Genomic DNA, 25,122 nt, shown 5'->3' on the forward strand with positions numbered 1-25,122 from the left:
CCACAAACTCTGGGGATGAATGATCAAGTTAGAATTCAACCAGCCTGTCTATGCTACACTTTAAGAGAGTATTCCTTAAAGAAATCCATATATCCTTAAAGATATATGGATGCCATTTATTATCTTTTTCTTTCAACCTTGTCCACTTGATTAGCTTTCCAGTAATAATATTTCCAAGAATGGTTCTTTATGGAGCAGTTTCTGGAATTGGAGCTTATCACACTGAGGACTGGAAAGAGTAGACTGCAACATGCAGTTCTACGTATCTAGAGTAAATGCAATATGTTGTATTCAAACATGGCACCTAGTAGATAGTTCTATTTCTCTGTCTCACATGGATGTAGGTGTTATTCATATTCTTCAGCGGTTCTCTAACAACTGTGTAACGTGTCATAATTATTTGGTAAAATTTCAAGTAATTCTTAGCCACGACTTTGAGATAACCCAAGGGAGATCAATTGCCACATTTATACTGTAAAGCTCTAAAAGGCAATTAAATTATTTAACATTAAAAATGAGAGAGGCAGGAGAAGATTGAGGAGTTGGGTGGGCAAAGATGATGAGTAATTTTAACTATAGAGTCCTGAACTTGGAGTACTTCTAAGAAGCACTGCTTTTATTTCGCATGCTGTGCATTTTGATATTTACATAAAATTTGGAATTAATAAAAGGGAGACAGTGTTTTCTAGGAAAACAGTTTGCCTGTGTTCTAACTCTAGCTCTATCACTAATTAGTGGTGGGATATTAGACAAGTTACTTCTATACTCTGTCTCAGTTGCACATGTATAAAATGAGATTAATTATACTATTTATTTCTTTGGGTTTTTTGTAATGAGATCATCTATATGAAGGGATTGATACAGCATCTGGTCCAGAGTAAGAGATGAATAAATATGTAATAATAGCTATCATTATTGAAAGGGAGGAGAATGATTAGAGAATATTTTGGAGGACATTTGATGCAGAACAGCTTGGGTATCCCATATGAAGACCAGGGCTCCTCATGGTTATATTTCTTCAGTGTGAATGATGTATGTAAAGTAAAAACAGTAATCAATAAAAAAATGTATCATCAATTATTTTCTATTTCTACCCAAGAAACTTTCATCAAGACCCACATCTCTATACTTAATATGAATATATCTGTATATATCAACCCTTTAGTGGTTACAGAATTTTCACAAGTAACCTAATTAATTTTAAAAGACATATCATTTTGACTCACACTCATACTTGAATTTGTGAGAGTATTACAGCCAGAGAAATAAATGATATTTTAGCACTTGTGTCATTGTCCTTTGCCGAGAGAGAACAGAAATGATAACTATTATTTCATTGTAATTCAGTATATTGAGTAAGCAGAAGTCTGCAGCCTCATATAGCTCTGCTCAATTGTTCTAGGCCCTAGGGTGATATCTGTCCTCGAAAGAATTGAAATCAGTTGAGGGAGATTAAAGGGTCAACATATTATTAACAAATATTATAAAATATCAATTCAATTTATCTCTAGGTAATCTAAGAAGTGCATTTGTTCTTTTAGTCTTAATATTTTATTTAAGAACGTTTGAGGTGCCTTAGTCAAAAGGCTCATTTCTCTAGTAATCAAAACGAATGACTGGGCACATGTGAATCTGGGAAATAATAAGTGTTTCCTGTGTGTGAAACACTATGGTAAGTAAGGTAATTTCTTTTCAGAGTCAGTTGAGAAAATCAATAAAAATGTATTTGCTTTTGTTATAAAGCAAAACATTTAAGATGCTGTAATAAAGATTAATTTGCTATCTGAGTAGGTGGAAGATGATTTCTTATTTTAGTGGTGCATTGGATTATACTTCCTAGAATAGGTGAGGTTTTAGGCCTTCAATGAAGAATAGGGGTTCAACTCCACAACAGGAGATTGGGTTGGAGAAAGGGGGGCTGTTGTCAACAGAGAACAGCAAGAATAAATGAACAGAGGTGTGAGAGTATGGAGAGAACTAAACATTATAGACTGTAATGCAACTTTACACCCATGAAAGTGGCTAAAATTAAAAGAGGACACAGTAACAAATGCTGGTGAGCATGTGAAGAAGTTGGAAGCCCCCAAAAGCTGCTAGTGTGATTGTAAAATGGTGCAGCCATATTAGAAAACAGTTTGGCATGCTTCAAAATGTTAAACATGGAGGAACTATGTCCTGTAATCCTAGTACTGGGTACATACTGCAATGAATATGAAAACAAATGTAGTTCAGTTCAGTAGCTCAGTCGTGTCAACTCTTTGCTACCCCACGGACTGCAGCACAACAGGTTTCCCTGCCCATCACCAACTCCTGGAGCTTATTCAAACTCATGTCCAAAGAGCTGGTGATGCCATCCAACCATCTCATCCTCTGTCATCCCCTTCTCCTCCTGCATTCAATATTTCCCAGAATCAGGGTCTTATCCAATAAGTCAATTCTACACATCAGGTGGCCAAAGTATTAGAGTTTCAGCTTTAGCATCAGTTCTTCCAGTGAATATTCAGGACTGATTTCCTTTAGGATTGACTGGTTGGATCTCTTTCCAGTCCAAGGGACTCTCAAGAGTCTTCTCCAACACCACAGTTCAAAAGCATGTATTCTTTGGTGTTCAGCTTTCTTTATAGCCCAACTCTCACATCCATACATGACTACTGGAAAAACCATAACTTTGACAAGATGCACCTTTGTTGGCAAAGTAATATTTTTTGTCAAAGTAATATTTTTGGCAAAGTAATTACTTTGTTGGCAAAGTAAAAAAAAAAAGATATTACTCTGCTTTTTAATATGCTGTCTCATTTGGTCATAGCTTTTCTTCCAAGGAGCAAGTATCTTTTAATTTCAAGGCTGCAGTCACCACCTGCAGGGATTTTGGAGCCCAATAAAAAAAAAAAGCCTGTCACCGTTTCCATTGTTTTCCCATCTATTTGCCATGAAGCGATGGGACTGGATACCATGATCTTAGTTTTCTGAATGTTGAGTTTTAAGCCAACTTTTTCATTCTCCTCTTTCACTTTCTTCAAGAGGTTCTTTAGTTCTTCTTCACTTTCTGCCATAAGGATGGTGTCATCTGCATATATGAGGTTATTGATATTTCTCCTGGCAATCTTGATTCCAGCTTGTGCATCATCCAGCCCAGCGTTTCTCATGATGTACTCTGCATATAAGTTAAATAAGCAGGGTGACAATATACAGCCTTGACATACTCCTTTTCCTATTTAGAACCAGTCTGTTGTTCCATGTCCAGTTCTAACTGTTACTTCCTGACCTGCATATTGGTTTCTCAAGAGGCAGGTCCATACAGTTTCTGCTTCTTTTAGGTCCATACAATTTCTGTCCTTTATTGGGCCTATCTTTGGATGAAATGTTCCCTTGGTATCTCTAATTTTCTTTACGAGATCTCTAGTCTTTCCAGTTCTATTTTTTCCCCCTGTTTCTTTGCATTGATCACTGAGGAAGGTTTTCTTATCTCTTCTTGCTATTCTTTGGAACTCTGCATTCAAATGGGTATATCTTTCCTTGACCTAAATAAATCCCTTATGATTATACAGTGGCAGTGACAAATAGATTCAAGGGATTAGATCTGATAGAGTGCCTAAAGAACTATGGATGGAGGTTAATGACATTGTACAGGAGGCAGTGATCAAAACCATCCCCCCAAAAAAGAAATGTGAAAAGGCAAAATCGTTATCTGAGGGGGCCTTACAAATAGCTGAGAAAAGAAAAGATGTAAAAGACAAAGGAGAAAAGCAGACATACCCATGAAAACAAATGTCTACCCAATTATGGCAACATTATACTTGATAGTTACAAACTGGAAATAATTTCCATTTTAATTAACAGATGGACAAAATATTATTTGGCCATAAGAAATGCATCTAGTACTCACACATTGTACAATATGGATGAAACTTGAAAGTCTTATGACAATTGGAAGAAGCCAGATGTGCATGATTCAGTATATATAAAAAGGTCAAGAAAGACAAATCAAGAGAGACAGAAAGTATATTAGTTGCTGCAAAGGACTATGAAAGGGTAGTGAATGGGAAGTGGAATGACTAACAAGAAGTATGAAAGTTCTTTATAGGATGATGCAATGTTATAAAATTAAATCATTGTTATAGTTACACAAATTTTTGAATAAACTAACAACCACTGCCCTGTATACTTTAAAAGGGTTAAATTTGTGGTATGTAAATTCTATCCTAATAATGCTGTGTAAAAATAGAATATAGATTGGTATTCAAGTTTTTATTTTCAAATGTAGGAAAGTAGATTAAGGCAAATTTTCATGATGCCATGCAGGGATCCCTAATTTATTACTTCTGTATTCAGCAGGGAACAATTGCACATTTTTAAAACATAGTGCGAGTACTAATACCTAACATCTTGTGAGTGTTTAAATATTTCAGGATCTGAGGTAAGTGTCTTACATGAAGAAACTCTTAACTCCTTCAATAGTCCTATGGGGTAGGCTACATTATTATTCCCAATTCACAGAGAAGGTAACTGAGTCGTGGATAGTTTAAACATATTGGTAATTTGTGGGGACACCAAGATCTGAATTCCCAATTTTTGTACGTATACAACAATGCCTTTTAACATGATCAGAATTGCATTCTATGAAGAACACTCTCATTGGAGTGCTTAGGGTGAATTAGTTTAGTCTCTAGTGGCTATTAAAATTGTCCAAGTAAAAGACACAAGCAACCTATGGCAATAACAGTAGAAAATTGTATCAGAACAGTTGAGTTTTGAAGCAGAAATACTGTTCATAAAAGCGGCTTTGGCTTGAAGTACAAACGTAAGTGCAGAGTGACTATGACTTAAATTTACTTCTCATAAGAAATAGAAAAATTCTATATTTCTAAGGCATGGTAAATTTATAAAATTTGACTATTAGTGGCTAACTACTAAAGAAACCATGTTCTACCATTAAATATTTTTAAGTAAAGGAGAGATCCTCTTTTCTTTGCTGAAACATTATAATGCTCCTGGTAATTACAGATCCACCTATTTTTTGTGTTACCGTATCCTCTGTGGGTTGTTTTAAATGCTTTTCTTAGTAGGGTGGAAAGCTCATAAGCTTTAAACTATGGCTCTGTAATGACACAAATGTTTTCTCAGTCTTTAAAATACTTTGGGGAACTCTTAAAATTGTATCACTGCCTATTTGAAAACCCAACCTGGCGCTAATTGTTAATGTGCTATTTTACACTGTGGCTTTGTATGTTACAGACCTTAAATAAACACCCCCATAGAAATACCAAGTCAAGTTGGATTTTGGAGAGACTGTAAATTCTGCTCTAAAGTAGAGAAATGGAAAATACTAGGAAGCGTCCCCATATTTTATGTATATGTTCTAATTTTCAAGCTTCTCATGATACCCAATATCAAAGAACCTTCTGAGTAAGAACTTAGCAGCAGATGAAGCAGCAACAACCACAGATAAGAAAAGCAACAAGCAATGAAGAAAAGTATTAAATAATAAAGGAAAAATAGGTGGATCAACTAAAAAAAGAAGCAACAAGCTTGAGAGGTGGTCTTGTTAATAAGGTGGAAAAAAATTAAGCCAGATAATTGAAGAAGTATTCAGTCTTATTTGCAAGATTTATTTATGGTCAAAAAAAAGCCAGAAATGCATTAAAAGTTTTCCTCTCAATGATGCTGTAGTACATTGAATTCAACGTTGTCACTTTATATAGAACTTGGATTAAATTCTGTTTAATCTGTTAATTCTGTTTAATCAACTGTTTCTGTTGTCTGTAACCCTTAAAATACCTGAATAAAATCAGTCTAAAAAGAGAATTGAGATGCTTGTTCCTACCATCAATAGTATTCTGGTAGTTCACATTATAACAATTCACTTATTGAAAAATACTGAGTGTATATTTTGTGGTAGGCATTGTGATAAATAGTGGTCATGAACAATGAAAAGGGCAGCATCTGTCTTCTTGTTTCTATCACTTAATGGGACTGATGGTCTAGTAAATATTTGCATCATTGCCTCATAAGAGTAATGAATATATACATGTATTTGTGTGAACACATTAAATAAAAGACTGAGGAATGAATTGGGTTTAAAAGAGCAAAGACTTTCATAATATAGTGAAATTGAGATAAGATCTCAGAGTTATTCAGGAGTCAAAAGTTTGTCTGAGAGAGAGTAGAAAGTTCCACAAGCTTGGAAGTTTATTTCTGCACAAATAAAAAGAGCATGGCAGATTAAAAATCACAAATACTTTGCATAATGTGATGAGGTGGCTTTATAAATCACTCATGTATTAGTTCTAAATCAAATATACAGAATATAGAATTATGTAGCAGTTTTAAAGATAAAAATGGTTTTAATTTTTAAATTAATGTTTGCCATATTTTGTTATTATCAGAACCAATTCTTAGAATCGTTCAAGTTGAATCTTTATGCAGAAATTTGACTAGCAGTATTAATTTTAAAGGAGAATCTATATAAACATTCATATTCAATAAGTGAAGAACTGTTTTGGTGATAATACACACAATTTGGTTTTAGATTTGATCTTATTTTTCTTTTGATCCTTTGACTCTTGAGGTGTTTAAACACAAGTATATCTTTCTCCTCTTTGGCTAGTTTTCCTTTTAGAGCTTTGTTCATGTCATCCTGAAGAACCCAGACTTCTATGCTTCAGAAATGATTGATTCTGTTTCAGTTCATCTAGGAATGATTTTTTTCCTCTAAAAGAGCTTAAGAAGCCCTTCCTTTACAAAATAGACTCAAGATGCTGATAGAGCAGACAGAATACAAAAGAGAATACCCTTATAGAAAATACCTGGATTAGAGAAAACATTGTCTCATTATGGAGTCAACTCTGGGATTAACAAAATTGCAATTTGAACAAAGCATGAGCGAAGATTGAGATTTATTCATAGAAATTCAGAAAGAAAAAAAAGTAGCATCTTACTGAAGTCCAGGCCACTTAAAACTTCTAGTAAAGGATCCAAAGCTTGTCTTTTAACTCTAAACAACTAGTACCAGTTTTTATAAGGATAATACATTGATTGTAATATTTATATTAAATGAGGTTTAGCTTTTTCTAAGTTTGCTGCTTAGAAAACCTCTTGTGTTGTCATTCCATTTTTTCTCCAAAAGTGATATATCCATTATGTCAGATTGATTCTGTCAAAGAGAAAAAAAGACAAAAAACTAATAATCATTTACTTAATATCTATAAAATCATCTAGCTGTTTGATTTTACTTTTACTGAAATAATATATAGAAACAAACATTAAATTAATTCCCAAATTAGTAACAATAAAATGAACCATTCATACTTTAAAATCTGTTTAATAAGCAAATGATTTCCTTTGCCAATTAAACTTTCATGTTCAGAATCTTATTATTATTATTCCCTTTTCCTTTCAAAATATTCTGTAAGATTGTCTCATATTCTTTTCTATTTAAAGACTTACAAAGGTCTGTAGATTTATATCGTAAAGATGCATCATATTAGAGGATTAGAATTTTGCATCTGGGATTATGACACATTGCTAAAAATAAAAAATAAAAAAAAAGAGAGAGTCTTGTGAAGGAAACAAAAGAATGCTTCTTTCCTTTTTGCCTTTTTTTTTTTTTTTCAATTCTCAATGCATATGGGAGAAGCTAGGGTGGGAGAAATGGTCAAGTTTAATAGACAAAAACAGAGAAAACTGAAAGTTCAGAGAAAGGAACTAGATTCAGATATTTGTCTATTATCACTTGCCACCTGTAACTAAAACAACAAGCATCAACTATTTATTAAAAAATGAATTAGACATGGCCTTGTTTAGGTTGGTCAAGTTATTTTCCCCCTTTGGTAGACAGAAGCTTTATATTTAGTGACCATGATTATTTAGGCTTGAAGTTCTCTTTCAAATCTAAAGATGTAACTCAAGTGCTAAATAATTTAAAAATATTTTGAACTTTTAGGTTTATTTCTGTCATTAATAGAAAAAATAGTACTCAGCTCTAGTTTATATAATAAATCTATATATTATGATGTCTAATATCTGTGGTTTGCCTTATGTTAGTCGCTCAGTCGTATCTGGCGTTTTCCGACTGCATGATCTGTAGCCCACCAGGTTCCTCTGTCATAGAATTCTCCCAGCAAGAATACTGGAGTGTGTAGCCATTCCCTTCTCCAGAGGATCTTCCCAGCCCAGGGACTGAACCTGCATCTCCTGCATTGCAGGCAGACTGCTTACTACTGTCTGAGCCATCAGGGAAGCCCCTTATAGAGTATTTTAAATGTCACAATATAATGATAACAAAGGTCATTGCATTATTCTTTTTGTACAAACCTAATTGAATTATTGGCTTAATTTCTGATGTGAGGGAAATCTTTGGAAGGAGAATAAAGATAATCTTTATTCCAACAGTTTATGGGTGTTACCTTTTTTTGTTTCTTGGTACGATATCCTCTGTTTCTAATATACAAGTCCAAAATGCCTGCATAATATGATAAAACCGGGCTTTGGACATTCTGTTAGTGAGGTATTAAAATAAAAAGTAAGATATTAGGAAGTAAAGTAAAATATAATTTAAATGTTTTGGCAGAACAATTACCACAAGCCAAGTGTAAAAACAACCCCACTTTCCCAATACATTCTAAGGTGGCTGGTCTGGGGTGTGTCTTGATGACCTAAGTGCTTAGCATGTAGTAATTTGTACAATAAATATTTTTATGAAATATTATTTAAATACAATTTTATTATACTTTAAGGAACAATAAAACAATACTATTTCTTTAGGTTTAGAGGGAGGTTGGGAGACAGGATGTTTTATTCATCTATCATAGCAAGTTTTGTTTTCCTAGCCAAAAATGTTATATATAACACAATGGTAGGCATAATAAGGAAAAATTCTTATTTGCATAAAAGATGAATTAATTGACCTTGGGTTTCAGTTCAGTTCAGTCGCTCACTCGTGTCCGATTCTTTGCGACCACATGAATCACAACACGCCAGGCCTCCCTGTCCATCACCAACTCCCGGAGTTCACTCAGACTCACGTCCATCAAGTCAGTGATGCCATCCAGCCATCTCATCCTCTGTCGTCCCCTTCTCCTCCTGCCCTCAATCCATCCCAGCATCAGAGTCTTTTCGAGTGAGTCAACTCTTCACATGAGGTGGCCAAAGTACTGGAGTTTCAGCTTTAGCATCATTCCTTCCAAAGAAATCCCAGGGTTGATCTCCTTCAGAATGGACTGGTTGGATCTCCTTGGGTTTAGCTTACTTTTAAACTACTTGATGAAAGTGAAAGTGGAGAGTGAAAAAGTTGGCTTAAAGCTCAACATTCAGAAAACGAAGATCATGGCATCTGGTCCCATCACTTCATGGCAAATAGATGGGGAAACAGTGGAAATGGTGTCAGACTTTATTTTGTTGGGCTCCAAAATGACTGCAGATGGTGACTGCAGCCATAAAATTAAAAGATGCTTACTCCTTGGAAGGAAAGTTATGTCCAACCTAGATAGCATATTCAAAAGCAGAGACATTACTTTGCCAACAAAGGTTCGTCTAGTCAAGGCTATGGTTTTTCCTGTGGTCATGTATGGATGTGAGAGTTGGACTGTGAAGAAGGCTGAGTGCCGAAGAATTGATGCTTTTGAACTGTTGTGTTGGAGAAGACTCTTGAGAGTCCCTTGGACTGCAAGGAAATCCAACCAGTCCATTCTGAAGGAGATCAGCCCTGGGATTTCTTTGGAAGGAATGATGCTAAAGCTGAAACTCCAGTACTTTGGCCACCTCATGCAAATAGTTGGCTCTTTGGAAAAGACTCTGATGCTGGGAGGGATTGGGGGCAGGAGGAGAAGGGGACGACAGAGGATGAGATGGCTGGATGGCATCACTGACTCGATGGACGTGAGTCTGGGTAAACTCCGGGAGTTGGTGATGGACAGGGAGGCCTGGCATGCTGCGATTCATGGGGTCGCAAAGAGTCGGACACGAGTGAGCGACTGAACTGAACTGAAACTACTTATTATTTATTTCCTGTTTACATTTTTTCCCTAAGTAAGTTAAATGACTTATCTGTATGCCCTCACTTATCCAGTGATGTCTTTGATCAAAATTGCCTGTTTCTGAGATAGCAAGAAAGAGCGTGCTTTGTATGTTTGGCACTGAAAACAAAAAAGAAAATAGAAGGGCATTAGCATAATACAGTGGAGAAGGCAATGGCAACCCACTCCTGGAAAATCCTATGGATGGAGGAGCCTGGTAGGCTGCAGTCCATCCATTTGCCGAGGGTGGGACATGACTGAGGGACTTCACTTTCACTTTTCACTTTCATGCATTGGAGAAAGAAATGGCAACCGACTCCAGTGTTCTTGCCTGGAGAATCCCAGGGACAGGGGAGCCTGGTGGGCTGCCGTCTCTGGGGTCTCACAGAGTTGGACACGACTGAAGCGACTTAGCAGCAGCAGCAGCAGCATTAGTAGCTCTGTGATATAACAAAGTTATTTTATGACAAGGCATTGTTAACTCTGCTGTATTTCATAGCCTTTCTTTAGTGTGGCATATTCAAAACAATTCAGAGGGAAAAATGCTATAGCTCATGGCAATGTGTATTATTTAACTAGCAATGCCTCCATATAGCCTAATTAAATATGGCACACCTGAGGTATCTGACTGACAAATCCAGAATTGTTAGTTTCTGAAGCAGAGGAACCTCTGAAAGACATAACAAAAACTAATAGCAGTTATTTCCTACTCTACATGAGCAAAACATCCATCACAAGGAGAGGAAACAGCCTCTGAGACCTTTTTAATGAACTGTCTTGGGGGAAAATGTCTCATCCATAGTTACGTAGCAAAAAAGTTACAACAAAACATTTTGTTTCTTCTTTGCTCACATCACAAGATAATGTCATGAAGACATGGCTTTGAGACTCTTTAGCTGATACCATTGTCTCTTAAATACAAAACCTGAATTTGAGAACAGTAAGAAAGAGCATATCTAAACAATGAGATTTTTTTTTACAATCATGTTTTAAAGTTATCCCGTAGTAGCTCTGACAGCATGAGAAATAAATTTTTTTGAAAAGTAAAAATCAAATAAAGGAAAAAGAGAGCATGTAACAAAGATCCAATGCTCAGAAAAACAAAAGAGGTTATAAAATTATATTCAGTAGTCTTACCAATTTACACTGGCTTCTATATAGTTTTATTCATAGTGATATTAACAGATATTGACAAATCAATGGTGCATTCAATGACTTCTAAGGAGCATCATAGGAGTCATCAACACATAGCATTAATTTCCCTGCATCCATTATCTTTTCAAAGTATTTATTTATTTATTTTTATTTTTTAAATTTTATTTTATTTTTAAACTTTACAATATTGTATTAGTTTTGCCAAATATCGAAATGACTCCGCCACAGGTATACCTGTGTTCCCCATCCTGAACCCTCTTCCCTCCTCCCTCCCCATGATTGTCACTTGCAAGTGTTCTATCATTAGGCTAGGATTTGTGTTTCCCAAGGGTATTGATAGATTATATGTACTAAAATATTCATATTGTAGTGTCTATGCTACTTGGTACTCACTTAAATAAGAGTAACCTCAGTTTTACATTTCATTGTACCTTTTCTTTCACTTTCAGTACCTAAATATCTTTAAAAAGAAATAAAATATCCCTTCTTAAACATTTGTGTAAATCAAGGGTAAATCTACTTGTAACATGTCTCCAATAAATTGTCTCCATGCAATATGTATTATTAACATTCTTTATATTTCTAGAAAAGTGAAGAATTCGAAATATAAAACAAATAGTCAATAAATAGGGAATTTTAGAAAATGAAATTATGTAGAGTGGCAAGTCTTAGACTGCATATTAACATTTTAAGTAAGTGGTTTTATGTTGGTTTTATTAAAAATAAAATCTTTCCTTAGGAATTTATCTAGATATCTGATTCATAACATATCATGAAAGATTAATAAGATATTTCAATATTCAATTAAAATTTATTTAAGTTCATAGTTACTGTGCAATGTTATAGTATTATAACAGTATTGCAATTATTATAATCTTAACTCAGTATTCACTATTGTAGTAGTTGACTTCCAAGCTAATAACAAAATATTAAGGTTATGATTATATTCCTTTTAGAATTGTAGTCATTTAGTCTTTCATTTTGGGGGAGGAGGATGGGAGAATTGAACTGAGATATTGGCAAATTCAATTTCTAATCTTTTTTTCTCTTTTCAATTTTCTTAATGCTTGTATCCTTAAATACTTTCTCACAATAATTTGAATTTATTTCAATCTCTTATACCACAAATATACACTTTTCTCTTAATATCTGTCCAATTCCTCTCCCTTCATTCTTGATATATATCAGTCATATTCCTTGATTTGCACCCTTGCTTTGTTACTCCTGATGCCTTTCTTTCTACTCTCAGGCTCAGGATATGGTTTCTGTTTTTTCCTTTTTCTGTTGCACTCCATTTGCTGATATTCAGTAGCACAATTTTGCAAATAGTTTACTTTCCATCTCTTTGAAATGGGTTCTTCAAGACTGAAAAAGCAAGCCATATCCCTGAGGCACCTTTTAAAAACAGAGTGTGTTGGGAAGAAATCTACCAAGTGGATTTGAGAAATAACACAGATTCTGCCATTAGTAGTTTTTAACTCTATGTTATCCAATAGGATAATCAGTAGTCACATGTGGCTATTGAAAACTTGAAATGAAAAATGAGATTAAATGAAAAGAATGAAATCTAAATACTGTTGAACTATATCCAATAAAGATTAGTATATGAATTGAGATGTGCTGGAAGTATAAAGTACACATTGGATGGATGTTCAAGACAGTATTAAAAATGTGAAACTTTTCACCTTTCATTTTACCTTTTAATCTTTTTCCAAAATATTCATAATATTGTTTAATTTCATGGTATAATTATCAACTTTTTATTTTGTATTTGAGGTATAGCCAATAAACAATTCTGTGATAGTTTCAGGTGAACAGTGAAGGGACTCAGCCATCCATACATATATTCATTCAGTATACGAAAAAGTTATTATTCTCATGTCCTCTGGGTAGAAATAAACATAAGAGGTGATGTTGGTTAGTATGTTTATGTACTTAACTTGTTTTAAAAATTCTATAATGTTCCAGTATATGGCTCAATTTTCTTCTTTCTAGAGGAAAATACTAGTTTAGCTTTCAGTTTTCAGGAAGCAAGATTATTAGACTTAAAAGATTTTTCCTCCAAATTTAACTTTTTACTGTCATTTTGTTTGGAACAGTGAATGAAATTATTCATGAAGGGAAATAAAATAACTTAGAGAACTGCAAACTGAAAAAAATAATTTTATGCTGATGATTTAATTAGAAATTGCATTTATATATATTTTAATAAAGACATTTTAATTCTTATAAAACCTGTCCTATGTAGCATAGTTTTCTTAATTAAAATATTTGTGCATAAAGTTTATGAACATCAGCTATCTAAGTGAAAATGAAGTTCAATATCTTCATAAAAATAAAATAAATGCTGTAAAATGAAATAATTTATTGGATATTACAAGCAAAATCAGAATTAGCTATTTTATATAAAGAAAAATTTTCATAACTACAAGTTAGTTGAATAATGATGAGACAGATTCTATGTTAACAAATGGCTTCTGGGATTTAGATTTAACTATAAAAATATTCAGAATACATGATACTAAAATATTCAGTGTTTGTTATTAAGTTTTCTGATTGTTCCAAATATTTAGTTTATGAGAAATTAGTAATGGAGATTTAGAATATATCCCCACTTTGAATTAAGCCCTTGTTATTGTCAGTAAATATATATCTCTCTGGTGCTTTGAATGACCAATATTTAGGGGTCTTTGATGAATAGCAACTGAAATAGTCCATTTTTTTATTAGTAATATTTACTATAAAATAAAATTTTATTTTATGCATTTAAACCATTTCTATTCTTCTAAAATGAAGAATAGTCTTTTACATATGAAGAATATGAGTATGTCTATCATTCTAGATATGGAAAGCAAATATGTAAGCTGGGTTTTAAGGCAACAGATCCAACTTAACTTATGAAGATTGAATGTTAAATTAGTAAGAACAAAAGAAAACATATCCAAATGGAGAATAGAAAGAAATTTATCTAAGGCAACAGAAAACTAAATAAAGCCATGGCAATAACTCCAGGCATACCATGAATTTCAGTTTGAGTTAAGACATTATGATTTTCTTTTCTATGGACTGTTAAAAATTATGATTTCACTGTTAATGCTGTCTTAGTGTGAAACTGATACATGTCTATGAGGCAACAGGTTAGGTTTCCTAAATCGGAAATAAATACTGTCCTAATCTGCTTTGGCTTCTATATATAAAAAAAAATAATAATAATACCTTACACGGAGTTGCTTAAACAACAGAGATTTATTTCCTTGCATCTCTAAGCTCCCCATCAAGATACTGGCTGACTCACTTCCTGGTGACAGCTTGTGAAGAAACGTGACTTATCGCTGTGTATTCACAAGTGAAGTGAAGTGAAAGTTGCTCCGTCGTGTCTGACTCTTTGCAGCTCCATGGACTATACAATCCATGGGATTCTCTAGGCCAGAATACTGGAATGGGTACCCTTTCCTGTCTCCAGGGGAACTTCCCAACCCAGGGCTGGAACTCAGGTCTCCCCCATTGCAGGCGGATTCTTTACCAACTGAGCCACAAGGGATGTTCCATTCACATGTGAACACAGATAGAAAGTGGCCTCTCTCTCGGCCTCTTTTTATGAGACTATCAGCCCTATTGGATTAAGAACACACATTTCTGACCTCATTTAACCTTAATCACCTCCTAAAGACCCTGTATTTCCAAACACAGTCCCACTGGGGGTTATGGCTACAACACATGAATTATGGAGGGACACGCGTCTCGCCATAGAAAATACTGTGACCACATATTCAATCACACAAGTTAGTAATAATGCATTTGTCAATTGTCTAATTCAGCAAATACTAGCAGAATATCTTTTCCACTTGCTAAGTTTCTGGAAGGCATCAGCATTGCATACCTTAGCACCTGCCTCACATTAATTTGAACAATTCAGCAACCCTGAAAAGAGTTCAGCAATTTTCTATACAAGTTTAAGTGTTAAATGTACCTGACCCTATCCTTAAAGGAGAAAACTTTATGCTGCAGTAGCAAGACCATGGATTCTTTCTGAAACTGTTTTGCCTGTGGATTAACTCTTCATTCTAGACAGTTTGCTAAACCAGAAATTTTCCTTAAAGCCATCCATTTATGAAATTTTTATTATATATGTATAGCCTCTTTCCCTTTTCTTTGTTACATTTTCCCAGATAAAAGATACTGATAATATAGCAATAATTCTTGCTGGTCATCTCAAAGGTACATCCATGTTTTCTATAAAAATACCTAAATAAATAAGCATTGACATTTAATAAACTTGTTTTCAGTTAGTTAGAGACACCAGTTTAAGTACAGTGTTCTCAGCCTTGTAAAGATTGAAAGCATGGTAGCAATATTAATTTTTATTATTTAGTTCATAGATATTTTCCTTTCATGTAAAACAAATGTGTAATTTTGAATAAAATGTAATGTACTTAACATTCTTTTCAGGAAGACTCTATCAAAAAAAAAAAAAAAAAAAAAGGCAAGTGTACCTTTTCCTACATATACAAAAGGAGAACCTTATATGAAAATGGAAGCTTCTTGGGAATTTACTGAAAATCTTGTATAGGACTTTGCTCTACCACACAGAGAAGTAATGACTGGGAAGTGGTTTGTGAAATAAGTCAATTTTACATGGATTTTGAGTCACTGAAGGATCCCCAACTGGGACCTGAAATGCATTGATTTCATGTAAGCACCTACTATTTTCTACCAGTTGTATAGTAGACATATGCAATATTTTGTTTTTAATAAATTTTGCAGCAAAATACTACAATGGTTGTAATGTTCTCTTCAGTTAGCATTTATAAGTACAAAAACTTGCCCTTGGTTAAATGCCAGGCAACTTCCTGTTTATAGAATGCCATCCTCTACTGAAAATCAGCAATGTAAGTGAAGAGTCATTTCATCTTATTTATTTTCTGCTTATAAACTTTCTCTTGTATTTTTAATTTTTTTTTAAGTTTGGAAATTTTCTCACAATATATTTAACTAACAAATAACTAACTAAATAATTGACTAGCTAACACTGCCTGTGTAATACCTTCAAGACTGTTATCTCCCACCTGAACAAGAGTAGATATAACACATTTAAAAAAGTGATTCATTATCATTGATTCTAAAGATCTGGAATCCCAGAGGCAGGACGGGGAGTCTTGAGGGTGTATACCTGCATTCTGGGGGTTTGTGGAAAGGATTTTGCATATTTTAAAAAATCCTTCCAGTTCTACATGCTAAGTATTAGTCATTATTTACCAAATTGAAAATACAGCTTTGTACTCCAGTTCACAAAAGCTCTCTTTATATTAAAAGACAAGCAGCTTTCCCTGCCTACAAGTTCAAACACCTCTACTTGGTCTTAAAGATCCAGTGTGATGTCAGTTGTGATAATGAAGTTTTAGGTGACTTCTCTGTATATTTAATCCTTTCTCTTGCTTATACCCTCATTGAGAAATCAGAAACTGTAAAAAGTGTGAGACTTTACCCAACCTCAAGGTAAACAAGTTAGTCTGTCAGAATTTCATAAATTATGGTGGAAAATCCAAGATTTTTGGTCCAAAATACAGGAAAGTTTCTTAGTACAATTACAGTAGCCAGAGTTATATATAGTGCCAGTTCTCTGAGCCCCAGTTCCTGGAGAGATGAAAAGAGGGCTCAATGTTGCCTGTCCATGTGGCATTTAGGAAACCTCAATCTTGTGAATGGGCTGCTGGAAAAGTGTCCACCTTCTCCTGTAGAGAGAGAGATTATCCTATTTTACCAGAATACAGGGATTATCTTTGCTAAGGAGGAGAGGAATGTATATCTATCTTCCTTGTCCTAGAGTGGAAATAAACCTGGGGTTTTGGGCAATGGGAGATATCTCTCTTTCTTACCATGGAATTTAGGAGAAAAGTGAAAGTGTTAGTCGTTCAGTTTTGTCTGACTCTTTGCGACCCCTTGGACTGTAGCCTGCCAGACTCCTCTGTCCACGGAATTCTCCAGAGAAGAATACTGGCATGGATAGCCAGTCCCTTCTCCACGGGATCTTCCTGACCCACGGATCAAACCCAGGTCTCCTGCATTGACAGGCAGATTCTTTACTGTCTGAGCAACCAGGAAAGCCCATATGGAATTTAGGAGACACCAATTGTAAGTATCTTTCACTTAGAACAATATTCTTGAAAAAACAGTATGGAGGAAATTGACTGTTATTGATATGCAGGAATATGAATTATCTCCCCAAATCATTATCTGGCAACTACCTTTTTTTTATAACACTTTTTCATTTGTGTCTTAATAATCTTATTTATGTTTTTCACTCTTTCAGCTCTTGGTACAGTACACAGTTTATAACAGACATTCTGCAAATGGGTTTAAGGAAATGATATACACGATTTTATTAAAGAAACTGAGCATGTTTTCTTATTTCTACTGACAATATACATCACCATTAACTCGCACTTGTGCTAGTAATCATCTCTTTCACAGTCTTTATTCTTATTTTAATTATTTTATTGGAGTATGGTTGATTTACAATGTTGTGTTAGTTTCTGCTGAACAGCAATATGAATCAGTTACACATACACATAAATCCACTCCTTTTTAGAGTATTCCCATATAGATCATTACCAAGTATTGAATAGAGTTCCCTGTGCTATTCAATAGGTTTTTATTAGCTATTTTTCTAAATATAGTTGTGTGTTTATATTGATCACAACCTCCCAATTTGTCTCTCCTTCCTTTTATTCTTGTAATCAGTCTCTTTCAAGTGTGATGTGTTTTACAAAGTGCTTCCAGATTAATTTTTTTCAAGCAAATAAAATAATAATATGACCATAAAGCCTATGAAATAGAATAAAACTCTGCAGACTCATAATCAAAACTATCACATGCTTCAAAGATTTTCCCTCTATCATTAGTTTTCAAAATTTTGAATGACGTGTTCTGTTGTAATTTTCTTTTCATTAATGCTTCTTGGAGTTTTCTGAGCTTCTAACTTCTGTGAGTTTATATTTTTCAGCAAATACAGAAAATAGCGTTATTTCTTCAAATATTTTGCTTGATACGGTATCTTAGATTACCCTATAATCTTTCCATTCATGCTCTTCTCAACTCAAATGTATTACACAGAATAAACACTTAATAAATTTTTTATTCAAGGAATAATTGAATTTTTTTTTAAAGAGTGTCAAAGGTCACATGTAAGATTCCAGTCCATCAATACCAGTATTTCAAACGTATTTAATGAAAAAAGAATCCATTAATTTACTTTTAGAGATTGATTGTAAAATAAATACTTGAGAAACAAAGGAAATCAGAATTTTCTAAGTACAAATTTGAAACACTTCTTCAGAATTAAAGTTAGCTTTTAAAAACTTAAAATTTACCTAGAGTAAAATTTAGTACTCCTATTTCACACTTCTGTGAGATTTAACAAACACATGATGACGTATTATTACAAACACAATCAAGGTACAGAATAGATCCATCACCTCAAAGTAATCTTCTTTAATACATACACACACACACATATATTAAGAGGTCCAAAATCCAAAATGGGTCTGGTCTGCCTAACTGGGCAAAAATCCAAGCGTTGTAGGGTTGTTTTCCTCCTAGGAGTTCTAAGAGAGACTCTCTCACCATGCTTTCTTTTAATTTTTATAGACTAGTTGCATTTCCTTGGTTCATGTCTCTATTCCATTAATTTCAAAACCAGCAAGATTGGGCTGGATCCTTTTCATGTTATTGTCTTTCTGATTCTGCCTTCCTCCTCAGTCTTACAAAGGGCCTGGCGATTACACTGAGCCTACTTGATTAATCCAGAATAATCTCATTATTTTTCTTTAAATTTCTGTAAATTAATTTATGTGTTTTAATTGGAGGCTAATTACTTTACAATATTATAGTGGTTTTTGCCATACATTCACATGAATCAGCCATGGATGTACGTGTGCCCCCACCCTGAACCCCCCTCCCACCTCCCTCCCCATCTCATACCTCAGGGTCATCCCAGTGCACCGGCCCTGAGTGCCCTATCTCATGCATCGAACCTGGACTGGTGATCTATTTCACATGTGGTAATATACATGTTTCAGAGCTATCCTCTCAAATCATCCCACCCTTGCCTTCTCCCACAGAGTCCAAAAGTCTGTTCTTTATATGTGTGTCTCTTTTTCTGTCTAACATATAGGGTCATCGTTACCATTTTTCTAAATTCTATATACATGCTTTAATATACTGTATTGGTGTTTTTCTTTCTGACTTACTTCACTCTGTATAATAGGCTCCAGTTTCATCCACCTCATTAGAACTGATTCAAATACATTCTTTTTAATAGCTGAATAATCCATTGTGTGTATGTACCATAGCTTTCTTATCCATTCATCTGCCGATGGATATCTAGGTTGCTTCCATGTCCTAGCTATTGTCAACAGTGCTGCAATGAACACTGGGGTACACATGTCTCTTTCAATTCTGGTTTTCTTAGTGTGTATGCTGAGCAGTGGGATTGCGGGGTTGTATGGGATTTCTATTTCCAGTTTTCTAAGGAATCTCCACACTGTTCTCCATCGTGGCTGTACTAGTTTGCATTGCCACCAACAGTGTAAGAGGATTCCCTTTTCTCTGCACCCTCTCCAGCATTTATTGTTTGTAGAGTTTTTAATACCAGCCATTCTGACCGGTATGAGATTGTATCTCATTGTGGTTTTAATTTGCATTTCTGTGATAATGAGTGACCTTGAACATCTTTTCATGTGTTTGTTAGCCATCTGTATGTCTTCTTTGGAGAAATGTCTATTTAGATCTTTGGTCCATTTTTTGATTGGGTCATTTTTTTTCTGAAATTGAGCTGTATGAGCTGCTTGTGTATTTTTGAAATTAATTCTTTGTCAGTTGCTTCATTTGCTATTATTTTCTCTCATTCTGAAGGCTGTCTTTTCCCCTTATAGTTTCCTTCATTGTGCAAAATCTTTTAAGTTTAACAGCCTTAATTGAACTACATCTGGAAAATGACTTTTACCATGTAAGGTAAGATTCATAGATTCTGGATATTAGAATGTAGATGTATTTGGAGGGGACCTTATTCTGCCTATTACAGGATAGTTTACATTATCTGGTTTTCTAGAAGTATAATATTTTTTTCCTTCTTCTTTGATATTTTCTGGCTTATGATTTCGAAAAATAAATGATATAGTCTCTACTTCTGCTGGCTTGAAGGTACAAATTGAATGCTCACCTTATAGGCTTATCATTTTATTTATAAGACTTTTTGGTGGAGGTTGTGGTTTAAGGAACATGACTTGATCCAAGGTATATTTCAGTATATCTAATAATAATCTCAGCTATAATGGAATGCTAATATATTTATGAAGTGTGTAATTGTGTTTCAAAACCATTTTAAGGAAGCACTGTAGCATAATAGAAATAACTCGGCACCAGAGTTCAAATAAGCTATTAGTTACTTTTACCACTAATGAAGCTAGAATTCCTAACGCTGAATTTCCCCTTAAAAAATCTCATCCTTATTTACTATTAAGATATTTTCTTCTCATTTTCATTTTGTCTAATTCTGTGTCAAATCTACACAGCTAGACTCAACTGATGTTACTTAAACATTGCCAACTTCTACTTTCTGCACTGATATCTATAGAATTATATTTGTATGGTTAAGTTCTAAAAAGAAATTAGTCTCTGTGATCCCTGAACAATTTGTGTTCATACTGAAAAAAAAAAAAGACAGGAATCCTAGAAATTATTCTCAGGTTACGTGACACTGAAAAAACTACAGAATTTTATTTAGTTACCTGCTTAATTTTATGTCTTTGTTATAGAAATCATATTGTGACAGAATAAGAATTGTATTGTAATTATGACTTTTACCATTTCAAAGAGTGATTACTTTAGCTATTTTCAGGTACTTGCAGGGCAAATTATAAGTTGGTAAATTTGAGGTCACAACACTATTACATACTAGTTTGAAGAAAAATGCAAATTTATTTTAGGCTATTATTCAAAGAAACAGTAGGATACATATTCTCACTAATAAAATTTTATTATTTTACAAAAACATTTCTGTATACAATGCATGTTTTAATGGACTTTGTCAATTAGTTATCTTAGGCAGAAAAGCAAAAAGAATAAAACTAGGACCTCTACTGGCATCTCTCCAGTATTTGTGGAAACTTTTTTGTCCAAATGAAAAGTATTTTGAAATTCCTTTTCTTCCATTAGTCCTTTAAGCATGAACTTAGTTTAACTTACATAATAATATATGAACATTAGTTCTGGACAGCCGATTTTGCTTAACATATTTGGAATGTTTTGAGATCATTTCAACTGCAGTCTGCATTGTTTGACAAATCTCTTTAAAAACTTTTCTGGAAGAAGTTTACTCTTTACATGGAAAGACTGCTTTAAAATTATTGTGGGTTATTTTTCACAATATATTGTTTGATCAAAGTCTTGAGTATTCAAAGCTTAAGTTTAAGCTGTTTTGTCTGTAGTGTTTGGATCATAAAGGCCAAAGTAAGAACATTGTGTTCAGCTATATTTCAGATTTTGAAAGTTTATACTTTTAACTTACAGAAACCTCATAGAATTTTTCTATAATATTTAATTTCAAATAGTGGGATTTTTAAAATTTGCAGTTTTATATCTAATTATAAAGATAATTATTGGTAATCAGTCTAAACATAGGTATATTGAATTGTCTACACAAAATATATTTTAACAGACTACTGAGGATGTCTTATGCTCGTAGTTTCATTCATGATTTTGACTATTTAACTCAGTTTACTTAAGAGATTGAAATGTGATAATCTGATAACTTGTTTTCACAAAATGGAACAATAAACTTTCCTACCATGTTAACATTTAAAAATTGCATCTGTAGAAGCAACAAATGCCTTCTGAATTATTTTACCATGTCATAAATACGGAGATATTGAAGCACTTTATAATGAAATGTAAACTTCTCTTTTCCTGTGTGAATCTCATTGCCTCCCAATACTAATATTAATGATGTTTTCTATTCCAAAAGAGATTAACTAGAATATTTAGATTATGTTCCAGAGTGTAGTTTTTTTGTTTAGTAATTACTTTGCTAGCACACAGAGTTGAAAATGAAGTTTGAATTATCTATAGATGACCCTTGAACAATGGGTGGCATTAGGGTGCATAGATGTCAAGGCAGTAAAAAATTTGGGTATAACTTTACAGTCTGCCCCCTTATCCATGGTTCCACATCTGCAGATCCTCTAGTACTATACTAAGTATTTATTGAAAAAAAAATCCACATATAGGTGGACTCATATAGTTCTAACCTGTGTTGTTTAAGGGTCAACGACATAATAAAAAAAAAAATTACAACTGATTCTGTTATCCATGGTAGTTAAGTTCTGTAAAGTCTCACAAACACTGAATTAGCAAACACTGAATCAATGCTCCTAGTGGAAATGTGTGTGCATGTGTGTGTGCGTGTGCATACGCACTCAGTCATGTCTGACTCTTTGCAACCCCATGGACTGTAGACGCCCACCCAGACTCCTCGTCCATGGTATTTTCCAAGAATACTGGAGTGGGTTGCCATTTTCTTCTCTAGGGGATCTTCCCAACCAAGGGATCAAACCCATGTCTCTTGTGTCTTCTGCATTTGGGAGGCAGGTTTTTTACGACTAGAGTCACCTGGAAACCCAGTGGAAATGTACTCATATCTATTGATCTGCCTACCTAAATAAACGTATTTATCTTGCATAGAATGTAATCAAATTATAAAAACAACTTATTATGGTAGGTTTTATGTTTTTATTTTACAGAAGAGAAAACAAAGTTTCTGAGTAAATCACCTGCCTGAGGATCCCCTCCCCATAGGAACAAGTGCCAGAATTGGGCTTTTAACCCTATCTGACTGCCCCTAGAGCAAGCGTTTCTTGCTCTAACCATACTCCCCACTACAATCCCTGACAACATATGTATGAAAGCCAAAGAAGAGGACAGTGTTGCTTCCTGCCACCTCAAGTGGGAACATGACATTTGGTCAACTCAATCTTTTCCTTTCATTTTGCACATGTAGGCAAATCATCCCACAAAACTGCAAATATTGATTTAAGGGTTATAAATAAATGTCAGCTTTTAGACAAACTGACATATACAGGATCAGTAAATAATGAGGGTCAATTCTGCTTTTTAGTATTCCTTCTTAGGTTATGTAAATAAAAATATATGTAGGACAAATTAAAGCAGGATATGATAAAGAGAAAGTTCAAAATTAATTATCTTAGAATAATGTTACACATACCCCCAAATCAAAGTATTCTCTGCAATTACAGTAATGACTTTGGAATGCCCCACAGAATTTCTCTGAGACTAACTTTGGTAAAAGCTTGCTGCTGCTGCTGCTTCTCTTCAGTCGTGTCTGATTCTGTGCGACCCCATAGATGGCAGCCACCAGGCTCCCCCGTCCCTTGGATTCTTCAGGCAAGAACACTGGAGTGGGTTGCCATTTACTTCTCCAATGCATGAAAGTGGAAAAATAAAGTGAAGTTGCTCAGTCATGTCCGACTCCTAGCGACCCCATGGACTGCAGCCCACCAGGCCCCTCCATCCATGGGATTTTCCAGGCAAGAGTACTGGAGTGGGTTGCCATTGCCTTGGTAAAAGCTTAGGGCCTCCTTAATCTGTACTTTTATTGTTGAAAATTTGTGACAACAGGTACAAAACATCAGATACCTGCATTGTGCTAGCTACAATGTCCATTATATTTACTGTTTCATTTAACATTTGAGTCAAAACCATGAAGCAAGTTTAGCTATTTATTGTTCAGTGAGTAAAACAGTCTTATACAAGTCATGTAACTTTTCTAAACTAACAAAATTACCGTGTATCTGAGTAAGAATCCTGAAAGCAGCTATCTAGGACCACAAAGCTCATGGCCTCTCCACTATTCCACTCAGCTGCCTAGACAAAATATTTTAAAGGACATATCACTCTTAATTAGATTTAACTGTATGTCTGGTTTTCTCAGATGAAAGTTCTGTGAAAGCATAACGAAGGCTTTCTGGCCCAGCATTTTATCTCTGGTTTGTAGTGTAGTGAATGGCATATTATTAACAAGCTATAAATATTTGTTGATGCTATAAATGAAACTGAATGCATTAATGGTTTCCTAGTTATATAGATTAGCTTCCCAAAGTTTTTATGTAACTACATTTTTCAGCTCAGATTGTTTTTTTTTGGCCATGTACAGTCTGCCAAAATTGAAAACCTAAATTTTATCATTAGTGATTACTGAAGTTACTTTTAGACTTTTTAGGATATTTCTGTATGCAACACAGGGCTCTCTTTTGAACCATTTCCTGCCATTACTGTGCTCATTGATGACTTTCTTTATTCTACCCTCTAAGTCTACATTGTTGGCAAACCTAGGCTGAACACTGTGCCCATTCTTAAACAGACATCTGCATGTGCCCAAGAAAAGTAGCAAAGAACAGAAAAAACCCTGTCAAGCCCTTGTCCTTTGCCAATTTCTTCCTTCAACTTCACAGTGTACTATGAGTGCTAATATAAAGTGGGTATTCTGATTATTTCACTTCTTCTCAATAGTCTGTAGTTTAAAGAAGCAGGAAGAACAGAGGTACAGAAAAAAAGAAAACAGCTAGAGCTATCATTACAAGCTACTGGACTGATATATGTTACTATATTACATTTGAGGGCAAAGGAATACTTGACAGAACATATTTTAATATGTGTATCTATATATATGCATGTTTTGTTATAAATACTTAGAAATACATAGAAGTAGAGAGTGATTGCAATAGCTTGTATTCAGAGAACTTGACAAATGAAAACCCTATAAGAAGGAAAATCTGCTAAACATTACCTTATACGAATGTTTTGTTAATATAATTTACACTTAGGCAAAAACAACATTTTTAGAGAAGCTTAGAGCAAAAACACTATTTTAATTTACTTA

At 34.2% G+C, this 25,122-nt stretch overlaps 1 long non-coding RNA gene across 2 annotated transcripts in view; it reads left to right on the top strand.

Annotated features, from left to right (window-relative positions):
- The window catches only part of LOC133250107 (uncharacterized), a 70,264-nt gene that overhangs the window by 20,020 nt on the left and 25,122 nt on the right, over window positions 1-25,122 (top strand). Inside the window, exon 3 of one of the 2 annotated variants that reach the window (XR_009737233.1) lies at window positions 17,120-17,300. The exons of the other annotated variant lie outside the window; for it this stretch is intronic. This is a non-coding gene — a long non-coding RNA (uncharacterized LOC133250107). The remainder of the gene's footprint in view (window positions 1-17,119; window positions 17,301-25,122) is intronic. 2 annotated transcript variants of the gene reach the window in all.

Source organism: Bos javanicus, chromosome 6 (genome assembly GCF_032452875.1).
Source record: "Bos javanicus breed banteng chromosome 6, ARS-OSU_banteng_1.0, whole genome shotgun sequence".
Taxonomy (NCBI): domain Eukaryota; kingdom Metazoa; phylum Chordata; class Mammalia; order Artiodactyla; family Bovidae; genus Bos; species Bos javanicus.